Source organism: Balaenoptera musculus, chromosome 7 (assembly GCF_009873245.2).
Source record: "Balaenoptera musculus isolate JJ_BM4_2016_0621 chromosome 7, mBalMus1.pri.v3, whole genome shotgun sequence".
Classification (NCBI taxonomy): Eukaryota; Metazoa; Chordata; class Mammalia; order Artiodactyla; family Balaenopteridae; genus Balaenoptera; species Balaenoptera musculus.
This window is the reverse complement of record NC_045791.1, coordinates 85,896,603-85,919,871: the sequence shown is the minus strand read 5'-3', so window position 1 is coordinate 85,919,871 and position 23,269 is coordinate 85,896,603. Positions and strand designations below refer to the sequence as shown.

The 23,269-nt window shown below is 35.6% G+C and overlaps 1 protein-coding gene across 3 annotated transcripts in view; it reads right to left on the bottom strand.

The window, feature by feature from the left end:
- MAP2 (microtubule associated protein 2) overlaps positions 1-17,309 on the bottom strand; it is a 277,004-nt gene extending 259,695 nt beyond the window's left edge. For 2 of the 3 annotated variants that reach the window (XM_036857804.1, XM_036857802.1), the window contains exon 1: positions 17,076-17,309. The gene's annotated coding sequence lies outside the window, so the exon portion shown is untranslated. Of the gene's footprint in view, positions 1-6,104; positions 6,186-17,075 lie in introns of all 3 variants that reach the window. The other variant, XM_036857803.1, reaches the window with a different exon arrangement.
- Between the last annotated feature and the right edge of the window lie 5,960 nt (positions 17,310-23,269).

Genomic DNA, 23,269 nt, shown 5'->3' with positions numbered 1-23,269 from the left:
GACATTCAGTTTTCCTTAATAAAAAAACTTATCTGTCAGCATTCTAATCACTGAAACCTTTACTGGACAAATAGCTATTTAACATGACAAACTGATTTGTGCAAAAGTATGAAATTAATGCAATGTCCTTTCAATTAACCATAGAATGTGAAGCAGTCTTGGAGACAATTAGATTTATCCCCTCATTTTGTAGATTAGACAACTGAGGCCCAGAGAGTCAAATGACTTTCCCAAGGACTCAATAAGAGGGGAGAGTGCTAATGTTTAACATGTCTTAAAGAAAGGTAAAGACTGGGTGTTTTAGACATATGGAATTGGTTGGTTTTTTTTTTTTTTTTCTTTTAAGAGAAAGAGACAGTGTTGATTCCTTCAAACCTTACCACCCCAAAAAAGAGTGATTATTTCCTTTTTGGTATACTAAACAGGCTGTGTTAAACTTTTTGGGGTTCTAAACTAATTTCTCTAAAACCATTCATTGATTCAAAAATATTTATTGATCACTCCCTTAATCCACATAATTTTCTGGACAGTAGGGATATCTTGCACTGTGCAAGCAAGCAAATAAAATTATATAGTGACTAAGGTCTCATATTCTCTACCTTAAAAATGAGATTATTGAAGTTTTCAAAGATATTTAAAAAGTGACCTACTCTATGAAAATGTACACAGCCTACATACAATGATCTAGATGGATAAATCTAAACACAATATAACAAATAGTGTTTAATTCATCGTGATAAAATCACTGTGTATACTATAATGTACAATAAAATAAATAAGGGTCTGTAAGATATTACTTTCATTTACATCTCCTTCCAAATAAATTCAGTGCATTGCCCATGTCTATTCATGTTGTTTATCCCAGTATCAACTAGTGGGATGACTTAACATTGATTTAAAATTTCATGAATGCTTAGCTTTAAGCCCCTTAGTCCAAGAATGGCTGATATGACCCATAGGTGTTAGACATCTCTTATGTATGGTAAATCTGTCCACATTGCCTTTTTCATTGGAGTTACAATTGTGGCATGTAGATCATTTTGTTAATTTTGTTACTTCCTGAGGAACAATACATCCTGGTCCTAAAAGATAGCCTTAATTTGACTTCCAGGTTCTTAGATCTAAAACAAACAAAACAAAACAAAACACAAAAAACTTGAGAGATGTTTTGGAACTATCCTCATTTTAAAGATAATGAAACAAGGGCCAACGAGGCTGTAGTTTGGTTTGGACTTACATTTTTTTTTTTTGGTACTTCCTTTAGGAGTCCATGCAAAGACAGTTGCCCTTTGTAAATCTCACACACACACACACACCATCTTGTTCAAAGGATTAAAAGTATTAATAAATGTGGACCTTAGCAATCACGAGTAGTTGTGGAACTAAGTAATTACGTATGTGTAGTCTCATAAACGACAAATAAAACAGAGCATCAATGTGGACTCACAGAAGTAACAGAGCAAAGCAAAGCTGGAGTTACACAAAGTATTGCCATATGCTTCCCCTCTCTGTTCTCTATTTTATCCTCTCTATCCTCAAAAATGGAGAAGAAACTTTTATAGACCTTTGGTGATGAGTCATCATAATGTCTGTGTACAATTTCAAATGTTTAACTTTCCAATTTTATTAAGTTAAGTGATGACAGAATAAAAGTCAGTAAATTATATTTAAGTATAAAATAAAATGAAATGAAATTTTTATTAGAGTTGCATAGATTTTTTCCAATATGGGGTCCATTTTTATTCTATTTTTAGGTTATATTATAACTAACTATATAACACAGTTATCCCAAATTTGAAGTACTGTTTGTATGTTAACTATATCTTGTGCTGTGGATACATGTACCCCTAGATTTTACGAAGATGGTATGTAATAGTAAATCTGACCACCAAAGAGCTGTGTCATTTTAAGGTTAGTTTTCACTCCATCTGGAGGACTCCAACCTGAGTTCAGAAACGGCCTGATTAAGTGCCACTCTGTCTAAGTCAACAGCAGGAACATTTTTCACACACGTCTTGGCCTAAACCAGGGCTCCTCGGCTCACTGGTGGGAGCAGATTCTCCACATACATAACCTTCTCTACAGATCTAAGAACCTCTGAGGGGCATAATAATTTGGGGAAGGCAACTGCAGTTGTTCACTATCTTTTCCTCATTCTCTTTCCAGAAAAAGGATTCTGAATAAATTCAGTAGAATTACTCAAACAATAAACTATTGATATATTTTATCACAAGATATAAAGTCACAGTTATTTCATTTGTTACAAAAATCTCCAGTGGTTGCTCTCACGTTTTTGATATGTCTTGTGATGTGAAAAATAACCCCACATAATACAGAGGCCTTAAGCAATTTTCACCTTGAAATAGTTATTTTAAAATAATAAAATGGATGTTCTCAAGGTTAAATATGCATACTCCATTTACATCCTTCTTTACAGACTGTCTCCATTTACATCTGATATATACAATAAAATGTAATTTTTTTTTAGCATGAGAAATTCAAATTGAATTTGCTTTAGGAAAATATGATGCAACTTTTTCATTATGACTAACTTAATACTATTTAACCTAACCCTCTTGCTAATGTTAGAGATACTTTGTATATTTCACTAACAATGAAATTAGAACAGTATCACACCTATTATGATCCCTATAAATATGCCTAGGCCATGATATTTTTTAAACCTGGCTCTAACTATATCCATGGCCCATCACTCACCGTTCTATGTTCCAGTCTAACTGAAATGCAACTTCTTATAATTTCTAACTCTCTGTGACGCTAAACCACAGAAAACTATTACAGTGAAACAATCTAAACACAAGTATACTGATAAAGTGGAACAAACCTCTAACTAATACCAGGGGCTTTCTAATTTATCTTTTTCTTATATGGTATTCTTCTCTCTCTTTTTCTTAACTTTTAAAGAAGATATTGTCATTTCCCATGACACTTCCCTGATTATGTCTAAGAATCATTTTTAAGTCACATCTAATTGATAATATATTTTTCAAGTGAATGGTCACATGAAGAGCTCTCTTGACCACTATACCATTTCCAGAAGAGTCAAACAAATACATTTCACTATTAATTGAACAGGACAGTCAAAATTAGACCAATTATTTAATTCCAATGTATTAAAAAGACCTATTATTAAAAATAAAAGGCAACAGTATCATTTCACATGATGAGTATTTAAAACAAAACAAAAAAAAGTCAAAACTCATTACTTATACCATGAGTCCAAGATTTCACTTTGAAGTGAGAAATCTCATGTAGCATTCTGTAGAGAAAGAACAGTATTTAAATATCTGATTTCTAATCCCTAGAATATTTCCGTGTTCATGCATTCATAAAAGAGAGAATATATTTGGATCTTAGTAGCTTCCTACCAGGACTACTGAGGTCCTGGGGGTTGAAAAATGGTTTGAAAAGCATTTGTGGTAAAACAAACACAGCAAAAGGTTTAGCAGCAACAATCCCATTTTTTTAAAGTATGAGGGTAACAGATTTAATAGTTGCTCTGCAATAGCATATTCACACAAAAGTCACAGGTTATTTTTGAGAAAATGATTTCAGCTGTGGAAACTGAATAACACGAGCAATGCAATCTGTCCTAATTGAATAGCAAACATGATTGAAATGCCATGTCACCTTTACTCCTGGAAAGGAAGAACTCTGGTCAAAGACTTTAATTGTAAGTGGATCTCTGATGAAAATATAGAATGTAGCTTTATTTATACCTTACCTTGTTCTAAAAAGGATTTAAAAAAATTACAAATGGAAATCTAAGAAAGTAAAGCATGAAATAGTTAGCATGTGAAATGTATACTTTAGGTTCTGCCCAGTTACTTGAAGTAGGATACAACTTTATTCTGAGGTTATTAGAGGCCAAGGAAAAAACAGAAACACAATTAGTGTCCATATGATAAAACCAAGCCAGTGGTTTAAGACAAAGTCAAGTAGTTTTTAACACGCTCTGACTTGAAAGAAACCTAAAGATTCCATGGGTCTTCATAAAGAGAAATATATAACTATTGTCCTTACATAGTCTTTATGTATTTGTGACCTCTTAAAAGTATGGTTATTATAATTTTAAAGACATTTTCTAGATTCACGTTCAACCAAGACAGTATATGTCAGGTGGTGCCAAACTACAATCCACTGCTCAATGGACCTGTCATGTGTTTTTATAAATAAAGCTTTATTGGAATACTGCAATACCCATTTGTTTACATATTGTTTATGGCTGCTTTCTTGCTACAACAGCAGAGCTAAGCAATTTCAACAGAGACTATATATGGCCCACAAAGCCTGAAAAGTTTTCTGTCTGATCCTTTACAGAATAGCTTGCTAACCCTGACATTTGATATTATTTATAAAAACATTTTTAGAATGCAACTATTTAAAATCAGAAATAAATATCTAACAAAAATGTTTGTAATCTTTTGCAAGAAAATCTGTTTACTTAATTTTAGACACTCATACCATTGATTTTCAATAATTGTTTACTAAAGTAATTTGTGTAGTCACATAGTTCATTTCCAATATGGCCTAGAAATCAGAGGAGTTGAATTGAAATTTGTCCTTATTTCTTTGCTTTGTTTTCCAAGGCCAATGTCTTTTTAAAAATACATATTTTGCATGCACATGACATAACCCTAATAGGAGAGCATACTACTCACTGACTACAGTTCTACATGGCTTCTAATTCTTTGGGGCTATTTCAAGCCTGTATTTCTGAACTTTTTGACACTGGCATTCCTCACCCCATCTTTATCAGTGTCACCACCTCCATTCTTTGGTATTGATATTTTCTTAGCTGTTTGTGAAAATGTCTGCAACCATAGCTCCCAAACAAGTCCCTTAGTCTCTGCCTCTAAATAGGTTGATGTCTCTATGCCACACCATATGTAGAAATTCTAGACCTGCCACTACATCCTCTCAAATTTTTCTTGCTAATCTTAAAACATCACACTCCTTACCCTCCTCCCCAAGTCAAAATCCTTCACTGACTCCAATGGCCTTATGATAAAACCAAAACCCCAAGTAAGCCTGGTATTTAAGGACCTCTACAAATCCAAGACCACCTACCCATCTTACTCTTCTCCAAAAGGAATCCCCCACTGCAGGCAATACGGTTTACCTTGCTCTTTGTCACCTCAGTGTCTTTGCTTTTGCTATTATCCTACCTGGGTGCTTTCCAAACCAAGCCACTTATGCAGCACCACTCCACATCCTGCTTCCCACATGAAATCTTTAGCTTCTGCACATGGTGATATACTTCCCTCCTCTAGATTTGTATAGCACTTACAAGACATGCTATTCTTTACCATTTACCTTATTGTGCATTATATTCTTTTTAATATTAGTTTTATGTCTTGTGTCTCTAGCGAGTGGCAACTAGAGGAGAACAACATGCTGTATATTTTACATCCCATAGCATAAGCATGGTTGTACATATAGAAGAAAATCAATCACTTTCTTGTTTTTCTTAAAGCCTTTCATCAGTTCTTTGAAATAACAGTTTATATTTGATATTTAGTGATATCTCAATATTAAAAGGCCTACATTTAAATAAAATTCCAAGAACGCTATTTAGAGTTTAATATATATTTGAATTATTTGTTGGTTTGTTATTCATATATTTAATATTTAACTTGAGTAATTGCAAGTCTGGGAGATAGATATATCATTCTACCTAACTGTTCCACATTAAAGCAATTTACATCATATAATTAATTAATCCTAAAAACAAAACAAAGTGGAAGTCAAGAAAAGAAGCTTGAAGAAAAATCAACAGTAATTCAATTCTTCATTATAAAATAAAAATACTACTTTCTCCTAAATTATGTGATATTTTGAAAATGCCCTATAAATAACATTACATGAAAGAATAAAACAATTAATAGTTTTGTTTTCTATTGAGGAAATGCCTAGGAAAAAAGTAAACAGCCTTGAATTATGCCAAAAGTACAATCAATCAAAAGTCTGGCAAACTGTGTTTAATGCTAAGTTCAGTAGAGCATTATACTAGGTCTACAAATATTTGAAAAGTACATTTAAGTATTTTAGCATAAGCAATATACATGAAGAGGTAAACTAACCATTAATCTCAAAGGTGATTCAAGATCATCATGAAATTGGATCAGCTCACTTACTGAATTTCAGGACATTTAGGCCATTACCTGTAAAAAGCAAAATATGTGTAACTCCGTTATTTAATTCATTTATAAATTTCAGTACCATATTGGTTGTTGCTTGGCACCTGGCCTTGTTTATAACTAAAGCTGCTGTGGGGAAATAGCCAAAGAACACATTCATATTGACACTGGAGTGATTTTTGTGACTACTTTCCTCAAACATGGATTTATAATTTTCTGTTTAGATTTTTTTAAAAACTTAGTTTCAGGTACAAAAAAGCTGCAGGGGTTAAAATCACTTACATATGTAATTCTCCAATATCTCAAGAAAATGACACAATTTGGGTTGCCCATGTTTAGAGCATTTTATATCAACAAAAATCTAATCTTATCTCTATCACTGATTTCTAATTTTCTAAATGATTTCTCTCTTGTGATTTAATGCATTAGTGATGTTAACAAATATATCTACAGAGATTTAGAAGACATAATTAATCTTTGAAAGCTCTTATGAGATTCTCAAAAAAATTTTTGCTTCTACTACCTTAAAAATTAGAACGTACTGCCAATTAAATAAAAGTCAACCCCCTTATCATGGTCAAGAGAACCTTGTGGCCTGCTATCTGCCTTCTGCCCTGATTTCCTGTCCCATCACCCTCTACCACGTTCATCAGACTCCAGGGCCACTGGCTTTGTATTTGTTTCTCAAATATTCCAGGCTTCTTCCTGCTTTAAGGCTATTGTTTTTTCTGTTCCCTCTGCTTGAAAACTTTTCCACCAGATATTCATATGCCTGGCTACTTCTCATTACTCATGTCTTCAAGAACAGCCTATGCCATCCCAGACAAGCTCTATTATGTGTTCTTGTTTTCTATTTCTTGCAGCATTTTTTTCATGTCTGTAATTTGGTTTACATGTTAATTTCTATCTCCCACTACTAGAATATTATCTCCATGAGGGCAGGAATTTGTGTGGTTTGTCCCAATATCCTATATATTCAAAAAAGTTCCTGCTGTATATTAGGGATCTAATAACCATTTGGTAAATAAATAAATGATTATGGACCATGATATTAGAAGTACTTAGGGCACACCAGCGTGATATTTAAGTGGAAGAAAAATAAAGAGTATCTATTTGCCCTGTAGTGTTTACGTTTAAAATGTTAAAATTTTGTGACCATGAATTTTTCTTTTATAAATTTTCTCCTATTTAAAAATTTAAAAATCTGCAAGACAAAAGCTATGTTTCTTTCTTTTTTTAACTTTTTGTTTCTTCCAAAAGAATACCTGTGCAACATTTTTTACATTTCAGAGAGTTAGGCAGTTTAAGAAAGATTATAGGGTATCATTTTTCAAGTATGGAGATGAATAATATCCTTGTTGCACACACTAACTTTTCATGAGCAATTATACAAATATGTATTGTCTGTAAAATACCACATATAGATTATACATAATACAAAAGTTAAAATTAAAAAACGAATTATTCCCAAGAACATCATTTACTAAAAAATATTATTATTTTTAACATCTTTACTGGGGTATAATTGCTTTACAATGGTGTATTAGTTTCTGCTCTATAACAAAGTGAATCAGCTGTACATATACATATATCCCCATATCTCCTCCCTCTTGTGTCTCCCTCCCATCCTCCCTATCCCACCCCTCTAGGTGGTCACAAAGCACCAAGCTGATCTCCCTGTGCTATGCAGCTGCTTCCCACTAGCTATCTATTTTACATTTGGTAGTGTATATATGCCCATGCCACTCTCTCACTTTGTCCCAGCTTACCCTTCCCCCTCCCTGTGTCCTCAAGTCCATTCTCTACGGCTGCGTCTTTATTCCTGTCCTGCTCCTAGGTTCTTCAGAACCATTTTTTTTTTTTTTTTTTTTAGATTCCATATATATGTGTTAGCATACGGTATTTGTTTTTCTCTTTCTGACTTACTTCACTCTGTATGACAGACTCTAGGTCCATCCACCTCACTACAAATAACTCAATTTTTACTCTTTATGGATCATTTAGATTTTCAGACTATCAAATTCAATAAACCACATCTAAGAAGAAAAGCATAAAATATCTTATTTTAAAAGATCTGCCTTCATAGGTATACATTCGTGATGTGCAATTAAGATGGCTTTTTCCTATATTTACGGCTCAAAATAAAGATACTTCAGGAGAAGCCAATATGTATAGCCCATCCTTTCTCAAATGTTCATGGAAAATATTTTAAGGAATTGTTCCAGCTACTCAGTGATAAAACGGTAACTCCAATTCTGATTAATGACTAAGTACATTCATTTAGAGAATTAGGACATACTATATGACATTCTTTAACAGAAGGATGACATTACAATTCCTTCACTCCCTAGATAGTGGTATACAGTTTCAGTTTTCAGTGACTAGGAGTATACTTCTCTTTAAATATTTAAGCATGCTTTCTGCTTAATTTCTTTCCTCCAAGATGCTCTTCATGCCTTTCATGTATTTGTCAGCTAAGACTCTATAATGCCTAAGCAGTGTGGGTATGGGTGAAGCTCTACTGAACACAGTAACCATGGAAACAACTAATTCTTATTTAATTTGCTGTCTCCTTGGATGAAGCAAAGAAACAAGAGGACTGGAACACTGGAGGCAGAGAAACAGGAAGACATACGAGAGTAGAAAAGTTAAGAGGGAAACAGACACAGACACAGAGGCCACAGCCTTTCTAGCTCACTTCCTTTTAGCTAAAAATGTTAAAGTTGCAGAGACACAAAAGGAAAGCTATTTTTGAGAAAATTTCATAGTGTTATAGGTCATAAAAAAGTTTCAACCTGGCTATTTTTGTTGGATTCCCCTTGAACACAGAGCCAAGTTTAAACACAAACTCAGTCAATCTGGAGGCATCAGTATGGATAGTTCAAGTTCAGAGGAAAGCTCCTTGGCTTTTTAAGTACCTTGAGTCTGGGCACACAACCCCAGAGAGTTTAAACTTCTGTCCTAAGAGATCCAAACCACAAGAATGAACCTGGTGCAGCAGCCTTGTCAGTGTTTCCTGGCCCGGGTTTAGCCTCACCACGTTCCGCAGTGGAGCTGGCATGGAGCTGGATGGAATGGCCTGAGTCCCTCCTTCTTTTATATTCATGTGAAAGTCACAGTTGAGTCACAAAGTGGGGCAGGTATGACTGCCAGATCACCCCACCCTTAGGTCAGAGAACAAAAATATAACCAGAATTGGAAGCAGAGAGTCCGAGTGAGATGGTTCTTTACTGGCATCCCCTTACCAGGCTGAGTTTGACCTGAATAACTAAATCTTAGGCCCGGTTCCACTACTCAGAACCTCAGGAAAGTCACTTAACCACTCCCTGTCCCAGTTTACTTACATGTACATCAGAGGTTCACACCATTTGCTCCTAAGGGTCCCTCTTCCTCTCCAAACATCTAAGTCATATATAATTAGCAAGTCTTAAGAACTGATGTCCCTTCTGTCACAGGGCAGAGGCACAGAAGAATAGACTTTGTTTCCAGATGTATAAGCACACAGTCCTTCTAGGCCACCAATTATTAGGGTTACAAAAAGCTACTGTTACACGGACTATAAATATATTTGGAAGGAAAAGGAAAAGATTTCATTAATAAGTTTACTCATTTCAATATCAGTTTTTTAATGGAAAACTTTGGATTCTTATCACAAAACTTGATGGTAGTCTTTGGGAAGAGGCTGAAATAGGGCAGTGAGACTGTCCAAGATTGTACCAAGTTGTCATAATTTACAATTTTGATATGGACCACCCTCACTTAATGTGGTATTTTTCAAAATAAAACAAAAAAACCCCAAATCATGGAACTAGTGATTGGTCTGAAAGTGATAAGAACATTAAAAAAAACCCCACAAAACCTCAATTTCACCAAAGACCACTTAATGGTCTATAATAATTTTCATCATGTAATCTATGAATGAGGCAAGCTTTAGTTTGAGGCACAATGGCCAAACCCATTAAAATAAACCCTAGATCATACTCACTTCGTTGTTTTATAAGAGATTTAGCTTCCAATAGGATGCTCAGTGCTTTCTTAATGCTTTCTTAGCAGCAAAATTTCTAAAGTTCCTGGCTTCTGCTGTTTAAATGAAGATAAACTGCATTTTCCATGCAATAGCAGTGCCACCTGCACTTCTTAAAAGATAAATTTAAGGGACCAGTATTTCAATTCAGGACATCTGATCAACATGGAGATGCTTTGATTTTGAGCACAAGATTTAGCTGTATCATTTGATTTCAATAATGGGCAGTGAAATTTGGACTATATCTCTCCAAACAGAAAAATATAGTAATTGTTTGAAATTCATCTGATTTGATTTCGTAAATGAATAATTATGTCATTGTTTGTCCTATAAAATTTTATTTACTACCAAATATTCTCATATGCATCAAAGCATCAAAGTATAATTTTAAATTTTCTATAAATCAACTGATTATATAACAATTTATCTCAACTATAGAAAATGGCATAAACATAAGGCTAACTCTGTGATTATTACACACATACACAGCGCCCCCCCCCACACACACACACAAATACTACCATGCTAGCCCTTTGTGAAACACAAGGTAGACACATTTGGTGGACTAATAAGTTGTTACAGGTGTTATAACTCCATATTCTTGTCCACTGAGCAAAGAAATTGTATGCTACAGATTGCAGATTTTTGTTTGAACAATATAAGTATGTGTAGTAAATTACAGAATCAGATCTATTCCTAGCTATATTAGATGACATTAACATAAAAAGAATGCATAACTGAATCCTAAAAACTTTTTATTTGCTTGTTTGTTTTCAAAGTGGGCCAAAGGAATGTGGTCTCATAAACACCAGAAAAACAGGCAGCATATTGTTTAAAATATTGTTCTGCTCAAAAATGTATACTCTAAAGGAAAGACTAAATTACAATTTTGAGAGGCACAATACCCAAATAAAATAATACAGTTTCAAAGCTTAGCATTATTTAATTGTGCTGCTTTCTAGCCAATAAAATTAGAAAACATTTTCTCATACCAATTTATTATATAATTTCACTGCTGTCCATTAACAACATAATACAGTATGTTGCAATTGTTACAACATGGCCAACTATAAATCCATTAATACCTAAAGTAATGTGATATAAAGGGTTCATATTGGCATGATTATTCTATCTCAAACTAAAAGAGCTTGTTTGTATATTTACTTATAAGTTAGCTTTAAATATAAGAGAGCTAGATATTTAAGCAATGAAATATACTCATGGATATTCAAGTACTGTGTTTTATGATCATTTTGAGATGGATTCAAGATGGCTAATGCTGATGCTGAACAAAGCAATGTAACTAGGAATATTTCATTTAAAATTAAATTAATGTAGTTCAACTTAGGTGAACATCAGTGTAGTTAGCTAGCATAAAACGAAGACAGTGGACTGCCTGACACATAATGACTTTACCAATCAATTCAATTTTAAAAAACAGTCAAACCATTTTATTTGATGTCAGGTGAATAAAATAACAAAATACAGTTGGCCAATCAAATTTTTCATTTTGAAAGCAATAAGTTGTACAGGTGTACCATATTTTTCTTTTTTTAACTAATTTGAAGAAGGCTGGAAAGGACACAATTGGGATAAGCAATTGTCTGTAAGATAAGGGAGTCTGAGTCAACTTGGGTACAAATAATGGGAAGAAACAAGGAAGTAACTTTTCTTCCTGGTTCAGAAAGGCCTTCTAGAGGAAGGAAGCATGATCAAAGACTGGTATACAAGGAAAAGATTGTTCAATGCTAGAGAATATAAAAGTCAAGATCAAAGAAGGGGCCAAGATAGGGATGGAGCCCTGAAAAGGAGGAGAAATTGGCATAAAACTGCATGTTAAATGAGAAATATAGATATAATAGAAAATAAACTGCAAGAAAAATAGCAGGCTATATTTGCATTTTCTAATGATCAGTGATTTTTTTGTTTTGCCAATACAAATTGAAAGGAAGGAGCAAAGAAAGAAAAGGAGAAAGGAAGGAAGGGAAAGACAGTGAGGGAGAAGAAAGGAAGAAAAGAAGAAAGCAAGAGGAAAGTCAAGCTGTGTGATCTTAGTTAAATTATTTTCTCTAAAAGGCCTATTAACATAACAAAAAGCAAAACATAAGAGTTGTCCCCTCTGGTGTATATTAATGAAAAACAAATTGTTTAAAACTTTCTTTAAAATCCACAATATAAATTTAACAACTGACTGAAAAAGGAAATCCTGAGCTCTGTCTTAACTTCCACAGAATTTCACTAAAATGTCTATGTAAAACGTATCACAGTTAAAAAGTATCACCACTCAAAGAGTTTACCTCTCTCGAACAGGAAAGACTAAGTTCAAAGATTACATTCACAGTGTTTCTCATAAAAAGTCAACTAATTGTGTTCATATTGTTTTGAAATTTTTAATTCACTATAGAATTGCTTCCAATAAGCATCCTGTATAAATTTTACAAGAAAACACCTATGGCCTTAGTTCAAAGTAATGGCAGGGGAGGGATTCAAACAAAATATTATGTTGAGGTAGAAAAACAAAACAGATTTTTTCCCTCTTCACCCACTTAGACAAAAGCTCATCTCCAGCTTAAAGGGAACGTAGCTGAGAATTTGCTTTCGTTCCTCATCTCCCTCTACCCCCACCTACTCATCCAAACTTTCTCACACCCTCTCCCATGATTTTGGCCCTTCGTGTGCCACTTCTTACTTTGTAGTTCTTTAACTGCTTTGGAATCAATTCCTGGGACTGATAATTTCTTGAGACACCAAAAGTTGCTTAGAATAATCTGAATTGAGATTTTCATGTGCTGTCCAGCATTTAATGATCTGACCTTCTACAGCTGATTGGCTGAAGCATTTGAGATACATAGTACTTCCATTGTGTGTCAGAGATGTTATATTTACAATTCCCTAGTTTATATATACAAATATTTATATAATTATATAGAGAGAATACATATATGGAAAAAGAAGGATATATAGGGTGTACATTAGGACATTTACATAACTGATACATAAAAGCTTGTCTTTGAGGTGTTGGGACATTACCCTGCCCAAGTGCAGTCCCTGGAACTTATGTATCATATCTGAAACACAATAACTGCTCATTTAAATGTTACTTCTTAGTTATTCCCCATTACAAAAGAAACAAATCCCTCTAACTTTATTTGTAAGTTTCTTTTTTTTTTTTTTTTACATCTTTATTGGAGTATAATTGCTTTACATTGTTGTATAAGTTTCTTAAAGCCAGGAGCCCTGTAGTATTTTTTGTGTCTCTATACATAGTCCCCAGTACAATATTCTACATCCAATAGAAACTTAAGAGATACATAATAAATTAAATAAATAAATAAATCAGAATACTCTCCTAAATGAAAAGTAAAGGTTAAATTTGTATTGAGAGTAACAGTATTGAAGACAAAATGCCTAGAGAAGACTAACATTCAAATATGAGATTTTAAAGAATGGAATGAAAAGAGAGGGAAAAAAATCAGTGAAATGATCAAAATACTGCTCACACATAAGAAGGTCTAGATTGAGCAGATCAAGGCAATGGCATTAAGAAAGGCATAGGGAGAACTAAAGTAGAAAAAGAACAGACATATCTGAGAGAATCAGATATGACTCAAAGAGCGTAACAGCATCTTTACCTGATGTTTCAGAGACATAAGAGTTTATGACTGTTCCAGAATGTTATCTTTGGATAACTTTTACTAATGCATTACTAATAACTTACCTAAATGACTACTTTTAGCATTAAGGGATATGGTATTGACCTGGGGGTGGTGTTATCATCCACTGTAACTGTTATTTCAGATTCTTTATCTTAATCTGTCAAGAGGAAATTAAGCATTGAAAGGAATTCATTAACCAAAGTGATCAACTTGAATACTAAAATCCCCAAGTTGGTTTCATATGGTCAGTCTTATGGGGACATCAATGAATATTTTAAGTATCCACATATTGTCATGTATACATCTAAGCAAACGTTGTAACTATTTCATTTTAAAATCCAACAGTGCAACTCCATTTTTCAAAAGCATAACAATCCAGTCTGTTATCTAGTTGCTAGTAAAATTCCACAAAAAAAATGGGTGTCATAAGAAAACACGCAAAAATACACCAAGAAGCATTTTTCTTCCTTTTCCCTTCTGATGTTTAGAAAATTTGCAAATCGATTTAAGCCATAAGTGGTAAAGGAATGAAATTATTCCTTCGGGTATGCTGTGCCAAGTTTCATTTCTGGTTGCGTACTTATGACCAAGTTCAAGATCCTTGAAAAGAAATCCATAAAAGAGCAAATATCCCTTTAACCTCAGCAGAGCAACACAGTAGAGGTTGCTATGGGAGGAGAAAGGCTTCTGCCTTGAGATGGGTGTGCTCCTGGTGTTTGGTTTCCACTGAGAGGATGCCTGCTCTCTCAATGAATCTGAAGTAGCTACTAGGATGAGGTAATGGCTGTGCCGGTTTCACTGGGTCATGCTCTCTCAGCACATTTTTTCTCCTTTTCCTCCCTGAGAAGGTGCTGTAAACAAGTCATCCTGGGAGAGTTGCTACAGAGAATTAACAAATCCTAAATTTGAAATTCCTGAGAACACTGGCTCTACTTTTGATAGTCTAGACATAACTAGAAGCTGAAAGCAGCACTGACAGAGTCACAAAGAAACAGGTTACTTGATGGGGGCGAGGGAAATGAAAAGAGGAGGGAAACAAAGAAAATGAAAATTCATGTATTTAAAATATTATTTTTTTTAAAAAAAGGAAGCTCAATTTTTAAATTGCTTAGATCTCCAGATGTATGTTAAGCAAATTTCTGCTTATGGGTAAAATAAAAACAACAACAAAAAGAATTTTGGAAATTAAATAACATTATAGCATATTGTGAAATACTAAAATTAAATAAAGCACGGACAGATAAACAGCATGTACCACTGATCCTAAAGGCACAATAGCTCTATCACATGCAAATCGTGATTCCAGATGTAAACCTACGATAACCAGATAAAATTACCAGGAAAGCAACGTAAAATCACACACACAAGCATGCACAGGCATATGGTGGTACACACCACATACGTACACACGCAAATATAACACTTTTTAGTGAAAGACAAAAACGCCTTTCACCTTTCCTTGAGAAGGAAATGCTTTTGTGCATGAAGAGGGGGTGACTGAAATGCCCATGATTTTTTACAAATTCATAAAGATTTCTACCAAAATATGTAGACACCAATTGCCCAGTTAAATGGGTGTTTTGAGTCACATTCAAGTGAAAGGCTATAATCTTCCTCCTGGGCATTCTCAAGAGCTTTTATTTATTTAATCTATTTTCATTGCCAAAAAAATTATAATTGCCCACAGTGAAATGACAGGGTTACAGAGCTATGCTTTATACTAGGCTGGTACCTGCAGCTCAAGCATGGGACATTTTGCATAATGTGGCTCACATAAAAGGCTTTGTTCTCCATCGCCTCACTGAGGCTGCAAACCTCAATTTCAGTTAGCAGTCATTTCCTCTCCCAGACCGATCATTTTAAAATAAATTATATTTTTAACATTTAAGTTAGTACCTTACCGATATTCATTAATCCTTTCGCCTCACATCCAAAATTATATACCACCCAACAACATATATTTATTTGTTTTGCTCTACAAATTTCATTCACACCATAATCCCAAACCTTCAAGGATAAATATTTAAAGATTCATCTTTAAGTATCCACTCCCTTTTGCAACATTAGGTATATAGTGTATTATATATGCAAATGTGTTTATGTGTGTGTGTGTGTATGTGGTGTGTACCACCATACCCCTGTGCATGCTTGTGTGTGTGAGCTCATTTAAACAAAAACCCTTCACATCGAGTCAGTTTTAAAGGGTCTATGTGCTGGAAGCATTATGCGAAGGGCTTACAGCTGATGGCACACAGCAATTGTTACAAACGGGCTTGTTGCTAATAAAGCTTTTTTTATTTTCTGACAAAATCCTGAAACCCTGATGCTAGGCAGTAATAACATCCATTTCCAGTTTTCGAGGATTTTTTTTCTGACCCCATGCGTTTTACTACCCCCTCCCCCCTACACACACCCAAACACACACAGGAGTCCCACTCCCGGCTCCTCTCACACACTCCTTTAAATTTCCATCCTTAAACAAAAGACGAGGTTGGGGAAGGAAGGCATCCAGCACTGCAGCCCCCAAAGCACCTTTTAAGAAGAAAAAGAAAATAGATGCACTGTATATGCTGCTTCCCACCCCCATCGTTTAAAAAGAGACTACGTGGACGCCCAGGCTCACCCAGACTCATTTTTTCGTGTCCCGCCCTCCAACAAGACCAGACATTAATTTTTCATTTTCCTAAAATTATAAATATTCATCAATCTTGCTCTTCCAAGCTGTTTCTGGGAGAATTACAGGGAAAATGATGTCAAATTGACAAGGCTTCTCTAACTTACTCATTCGTCAGTGTGCAGTTCTCTGCAGTTAGATGGGCAAAACAAACAAACAAAAAACAAACAAACAAAAAACCCCAGAAAAAAAAAACCTCTATCTCGAAATTCTTTCACAAGGATATCTCTCAAGACAGATATCCTAACCCGACGTAAATTCCCGGGCGTTTCAAAGTGGTACTTACCGAGGTCACACACCCTTCTACAAATCTAGAGCCCAGGTAGCAGCCCTGGTCCCCTGCTGCGTAGTAGTGACACCTAGAGAGGCCGGGCCTGAAGCTTCCGCCAGCTGGAAGACTGGACAGCTCAGCCAACCTGTGCCTGCTTCCAAGGCACAGAGGACGAGACAACCCCTCCCCATTCCCATTCCTTTCCTGGGCTCCTTCTCCTCCCTCTACGCGGTGGGCGAGGCAGGAGAAAGACAAGCACCCTATACAGAGGTGGGGACGGCTCTCTTACCTGGGCGCAGAAACTGGATGCACCCGCGGTCGTCGCTGCCACCGTTCAGGGACCTGAGGACCTAATGTCCTCCGGAGAAGGAGCAGAGCGGGGGACGGGGCAGGGGAAGAAGGAGAAAGAAAAGAAAGAAGCGGAGGGGAAGAAAAGAAAGAGAGGAGGAGGAGGAGGATGCTGTCGCCGCGGCGCCCGAGAGCCCGCGCAGCCGGAGCGCCCGGCCCAATCTGAGCGTCGCCCTGGCCGCCGGCTCCCCGCGCGGCCGCCCCGCCCTCTGCAGGCCCCGCCTCCCTCCCCCCCACAAGCCCCGCCCGATCGGCGGCCGGGTAGGCGGCGGGGGAGGGGCGGGGGCGGGCACAGCCGCAGTGTCCCGGAGGGGAGCGCGACCGCCCCGCCTTTCGCCGCTGCCAGCCAGCCGCCAGGCGGGAACCGCGCGGGTGGCAGCCTCAGCGCGCCGGCCAAACCCGGGCCACCTTGGGCCTGGGACCATGGGGCCCTCTTTAGAGAATCCCTCCACCCTCACCGCCCACCTCCGCCACCAGAAGCCGTGCGAGACCAGCATCCTCGGGACAGAGGGACCCAGCGAACCTTCTTTTCTGACGTCCTTGGTAAACTCAGGGGAGTGTCAGCTTTAGTCTCTCAAGGAGGAGTTCCCCCATAGACGCCCCTCCTTTCCCTGCTCCATCTCTGTGAGATGGGGGTTCCGGTTACCCCTCAGTGGCGAGGGCTCACTGGCCTTGCCTCTGCAAACCTCCGAACAGTTGCTTCCAGAAAAGACAGGAAAATTGGGACGAGCATGAGGACAGAGAACAATGCTTGTCAATACTAAAGGAACAATGGTTGAGGGTTTAGAGAATTATTGGACCTCTTCCGTCACTAATCAGATTTGTTCATTCATTTATTCGTTCAACAAATGTGTATTAAATCTGCTATATGTCAGGCACTGTTCTAGGCACTATGGAAACATCAGTGAATAAAACAGGACGCCCCTCCCCCCCAAAAAATCCCTGCCTTCTTGGATATTACATTCTAGATACCCAGGTGTATGATCCAGAGTCAATTCATTTCATCTAAATCTCATGTATGACTGTGTCAAATGAGGATTTAAAAATGTCATCCCTACCCCTATGGCATATTTAATATGAAGATATAATTAGATAATGAATAAGAAGAGTCTGTGAAGAATATGAAGCACAGAAAACGTTGACCTTGAAATGTCACCATTTAGAAGAATTACCTCTTAAATACTTTTGAAAGAGATGTGCCCAACTGAGAAAACAGATGATTGTTTACCATGGAATCTTCATAATCATAGAACATCACTTCATTGTAAGCAAGACAGGTAAGATGCAACTTAGAATTGTTTCAAGCTCTATATGGAGTACTAACAAGGTGTTTTTAAGGTTACCAAGATAATGGGGTATGGTCTGTGCAGTTTCAACAGTAGCTATAATTTGGTTTTGTCACTTAAATTATCCATAGAATCATAAAACCATAGAACATTAGAGTTGATTTCTCAGACATTTGGTCCAATTCCCTCAATTTTCAGATTGAAACAGAGACCTAATGATGGGACACTGTAAAGATTAGAAACCATAACAGAACAAAGTCTGAAACCCTGGTCTCCAAAATCATACCCCACGCTCTGAGTATTGTTTCCCTCTGTCCAGTTTCATCCCACATCCCAGTGCTCGAAGTGAGATTGGAAGTATCAGGGCATACCAAGTAACAGAGAGGTTGGAGGATTTAGGGCTCCTCCTCAGAAAGTGACCCGATTGAGAAGAAGGAGGTCTTAGGGGACTATGAAATGATATGGTTGGAAAGAAGGGGTAAGAATCCTGCTAGAGTGTTAGCAGTTGACATTCTTGACCTGGCACACAGCTGCAGATGCTCATCGAGAGTGTATCTTCAATCCTGTATAGTCCTATTATTGAGTATTTCTCAGTTCCTATTAGTTCTGTGCTATTTGACACAACAATAAAGTTCTAGGGTGGTGTTGCTCTTTCTGCCTTCCTTCATTTCAGGTAGAACTCCCCTGGGTCTGCATCAACTCTGAGTTTAAAGTAAAAAGATATTGTGTTCCAGCATTGAACACAATCCTGCCCAACCTCATTGTCTGCAAACCAAAATATTTCTTTGATTACTTTAGTTTTACTGTTAGTCTTGAAGTCAGGTATTGTCAGGTCCTACAGTCTTACTCTTCTTTTTCAAAATTCTTTTGAATCATCTAGTACTTTGCATTTTTACATAAGTTTTGGGGCCTTGTCAATTTCTATTAATACTGTTTTTAATTGGAATTGTGGTGAACTTATAAGTCAATTTTGGCAGAATTGCCATCTTAATAATATTGTCTTCTAATCCATGAGCATGGTATAGATCTTGATTTATTTAAGTCTTCTTGAGGTTGTTGTTTTTTTTTAAATTATTATTAACAGGTTTTATTTCTCAGAGCAGTTTTACATTTCAAAAAAAAAGAAAAAATTGAACAGAAAGTACAGAGTTCCCATTACAGGGATCCCCTGCTTTCTAAAAGTTCGCTTTATGCCACTTCTCTTTTACAAAAGACCTACATTAGTACGTGTTTTCACTAACTGAAAGAAATCAAAAAGGATTTTTGCTTTTACAAAAAAAAAAAAGACAAAAAAAAAGCGAAAATAGCATTCAATATTTGTTTTGCAGCCAGCCGTTATAGAGGCAGACACACCCGAGAAGTGAGAGTGACACCGCCCAACTCCATCAAGCCCCCGTAGCTTTGAACTGTGTCTATGAGCATCTGTGCATCCATTAGCAAGCCGTGTCCTAAGGTAATTTCTTCTTCACTTTATGCCGTTCAGCTTACAAAAGGTCTTATAGAAACGTTGTACTTTCGGTTAGCAGGGGAACACGTGTCTTTCACAGAGCAAAAGTTTTTAATTTTAATGAAGTCCAACTTATCAATTTTTCTTTCATGAATCATGCTTTTAGTGTCATATTTAAAAACTCATTGTCAAACCCAAGATTTCTAGGATTTTCTCCTACATTATCTTACAAAGTTTAAGAACTTTGTGTTTTACATTTAGCTCTTAGTCCATTCAGTCTGCTATAATAAAAATACCATAAACTGAGTGGCTTATAAACAACACTTATTTCTCAGTTCTGGAGGCTGGGAAGTCCAAGAGCATGGTGTCAGCAGATTCAGTGTCTGGTGAGGGCCCATATCCTCATGAACAGAACCTTCTTTGGTGTCCTCACATGGTTAAAGGGGCAAGGGAGCTTTCTAGGGCCTCTTTTATAAAAGCACCAATCCCATTCATAAGGACTCCACCCTCATGACCAAAGCACCTCCCCAAACCCCACCTCCCAGTACCATCACATTGGGCATTAGGTTTCAGTGTATGAATTTTGGGGGGGATACAAATATTCGGCTTATAGCAAGGTCTATGATTTATTTTGAGTTAATTATTGTAAGGGGTTCAAGGTCTGTGACTAGATTCATTTTTTGCATGTGTATGTCCAGTTGTTCTAGCAACCTTTGTTGAAAAGATTATATTTTCTCCATTGATTTGCCTTTACTTCTTCATCAAAGATCAGTTGAATATATTTGTGTGAGTCTATTTTTGGGCTCTCTGTTGTGTTGCATTGGTCTATTTGCTCCTTCGCCAATACTATCCTGTCTTGATTACTGTAGCTTTATAATAAGCCTTGATGTCAGGTAATATCAGTCCTCCAACTTTGTTCTTCAAACTTACATTGGCTGTTCTGGGTCTCTTTCCTTTTCATATAAACTTTTGGATAACCTGTCCATATGCACAAAGTAACTTGCTAGGATTTTGCTTGTGATTGCATTGAATCTATAGATCAAGTTGGTAAGAACTGATATCTTGACAATATTGAATCTTCCTACTCATTTATTTATATCTTCTTTGATTTTCTTAGTGAGAGTTTTTTTAGTTTTTCTTATACAGATCTTACACATAATTTGCTAGATTTATACCTAAGTATTTTATTCTCTTGGTACTAATGTGAATGATACTATGTTTTTAATTTCAAATGTAAATTGCTCATTGCTATATATAAGAAAGAAATTGACTTTTGTATATTAACCATGTATCCTGCAACCTAGTTATAAACTCTTATTAGTTCCAGGCAAATTTTTTTAGTCCATCCTTTGGAATTTTCTACATATACAAAGAGTTTTACACCTGCAAACAAAGAGTTTTATTTCTGCTGTCCTAATCTGTATACCTTTTATTTGCTTTTATTGTCTTATTGCATTAACTAGGCCTTCCAGTATGATGTTGAACAGGAGAGATGAGCGGGGACAATTTTACCTTGTTCCCAGTCTTAGGGGGAAAGCATCTAATTTCTCACCATTAAATATGATGTTAGCTGTAGGTTGTTTGTAGATGTTCATTATAAAGTTGAGGAAGTTCCCCTCTATTCTTAGTTTGCTGAGAGTTTTACTCATGAATGGGAGTTTGATTTTATCAAATGATTTTCCTACAACTATTGATAAGATCATATGACCTTTCTTTTTTATCCTCTTGATGTGAGACGTAAAATCGATTGATCTTTTAATGTTAAAACAGTATTGCATACCTGGAATAAATTCCACTTGGTCATGGTGCATAATTATTTTTATACATTGTGGGTTTAATTTACTAATATTTTGTTGAAGAGTTTTGCATCTATGTTCATGAAAGATATTAGGTGTAGTTCTCCAGTTCTTGTAATTTCTTTGTCTGTTTTTGGTATTTAAAGTTATGCTGACCTTGTAGAATGAGTTAGGAAGTGCTCCCTCTGCTTCTACTTTGTGGAATAGATTGAATAAAAATGGTGTCATTTGTTTAAATATTTGATAGAATTCACCAGTGAAACCTTTTAAGCCTGTTGCTGTATGTTTTGGAAGATTATTAATTATTTATTCAATGTATTTAATAGATTTAAGCCTATTCAGATTGTTTCTCTTTGTGTGGGTTTTGATAGATTGTGTCTTTCGAAGAATTGGTCCATTTCATCTTTGTTATCAATATGTGAGCATAGAGTTGTTGGTAATATTCCTTTATTTCCTTCTAATGTCTGTGGGATCAGTAGTGATGGCACTCTTTCATTTCTTATAATAATTATAATAATTTATAATTTATATCTTCTCTCTTTTTCTTGATTGTAGGGCTAGGGGTTTATCAATTTTATCGAACTTTTCAAAAACCAACTTTTGATTTTGTTGATTTTCTGAATTATTTTCCTGTTTTCATTGATTTCTGCACTGGTTTTTATGATTAATAATAATTTTATTATTAATATATACATTTAATGCTATAAATTTTCCTCTAAGCACTGCTTCGACTGTTTCCCACAAATTTTGATAGGTTGTATTTTCGTTTTCATTTACTTCAAAATATTTTTAAATTTCTCCTAAGGCTTTTCTTTGACCCATGAGTTATTTTGGTCTGTTGTTTAATCTACAAATATTTGGAAATTTTCCAAATATTTTTGGAGTGATCTGTTATAAATTTCTAGTTTAATTCCATTGTAGTCTGATAGCATAATTCTTATAGTGTCTACTCTTCCAAATTTGTTAAGCTGTCTTATTGAATATTTATCTGCAATGTTTTGTTGTGTTTGTGGACAAGTTTCACATATATGTCTTTAAAATTATCTCTAAATTACTCATGTTTCCTGAAGCTATTGTAAATGGTACTGGTTTTTTATTTTAATTTCTAAGTATACATTGCTTGTACATAGAAATACACTTAATTTTTTAGAGGAATCTTGCATTCTATGAATTTTCTAAACTTGCTTGTAAGTTCAAGAAGCTGTTTGGTACATTTAGTAGGGTTTTCTATGTACATGATGATATCTACAAAGAACTTTTTTTCTAAACTGTATGCCTATTTTTTTTTTCTTCTTTTCTTGCTGCAATGTCTAGCTCCTCCAGTACAGTGTTAAACAGAACTGATGAGAGAGGATGTCTTTGCATTTTTTTCTGATCTTAGAGGGATAATTCACATTTTAAACTTTGCCTATCATGTTAGCTATAAATTTTTTTACTTGCGTTTTATAAGATTGAGGAAGTTCCCTTCTATTACTACTTTGCTGAGAGTTTTTATCATAAATTTGTATTTGAATATTGTTAAATGTTTTATCTCTATTGAAATAAAAAAATTTTTTTCCATTATTATCCATTATTCTAAATGTATGATGAATTACATAAATTTTTG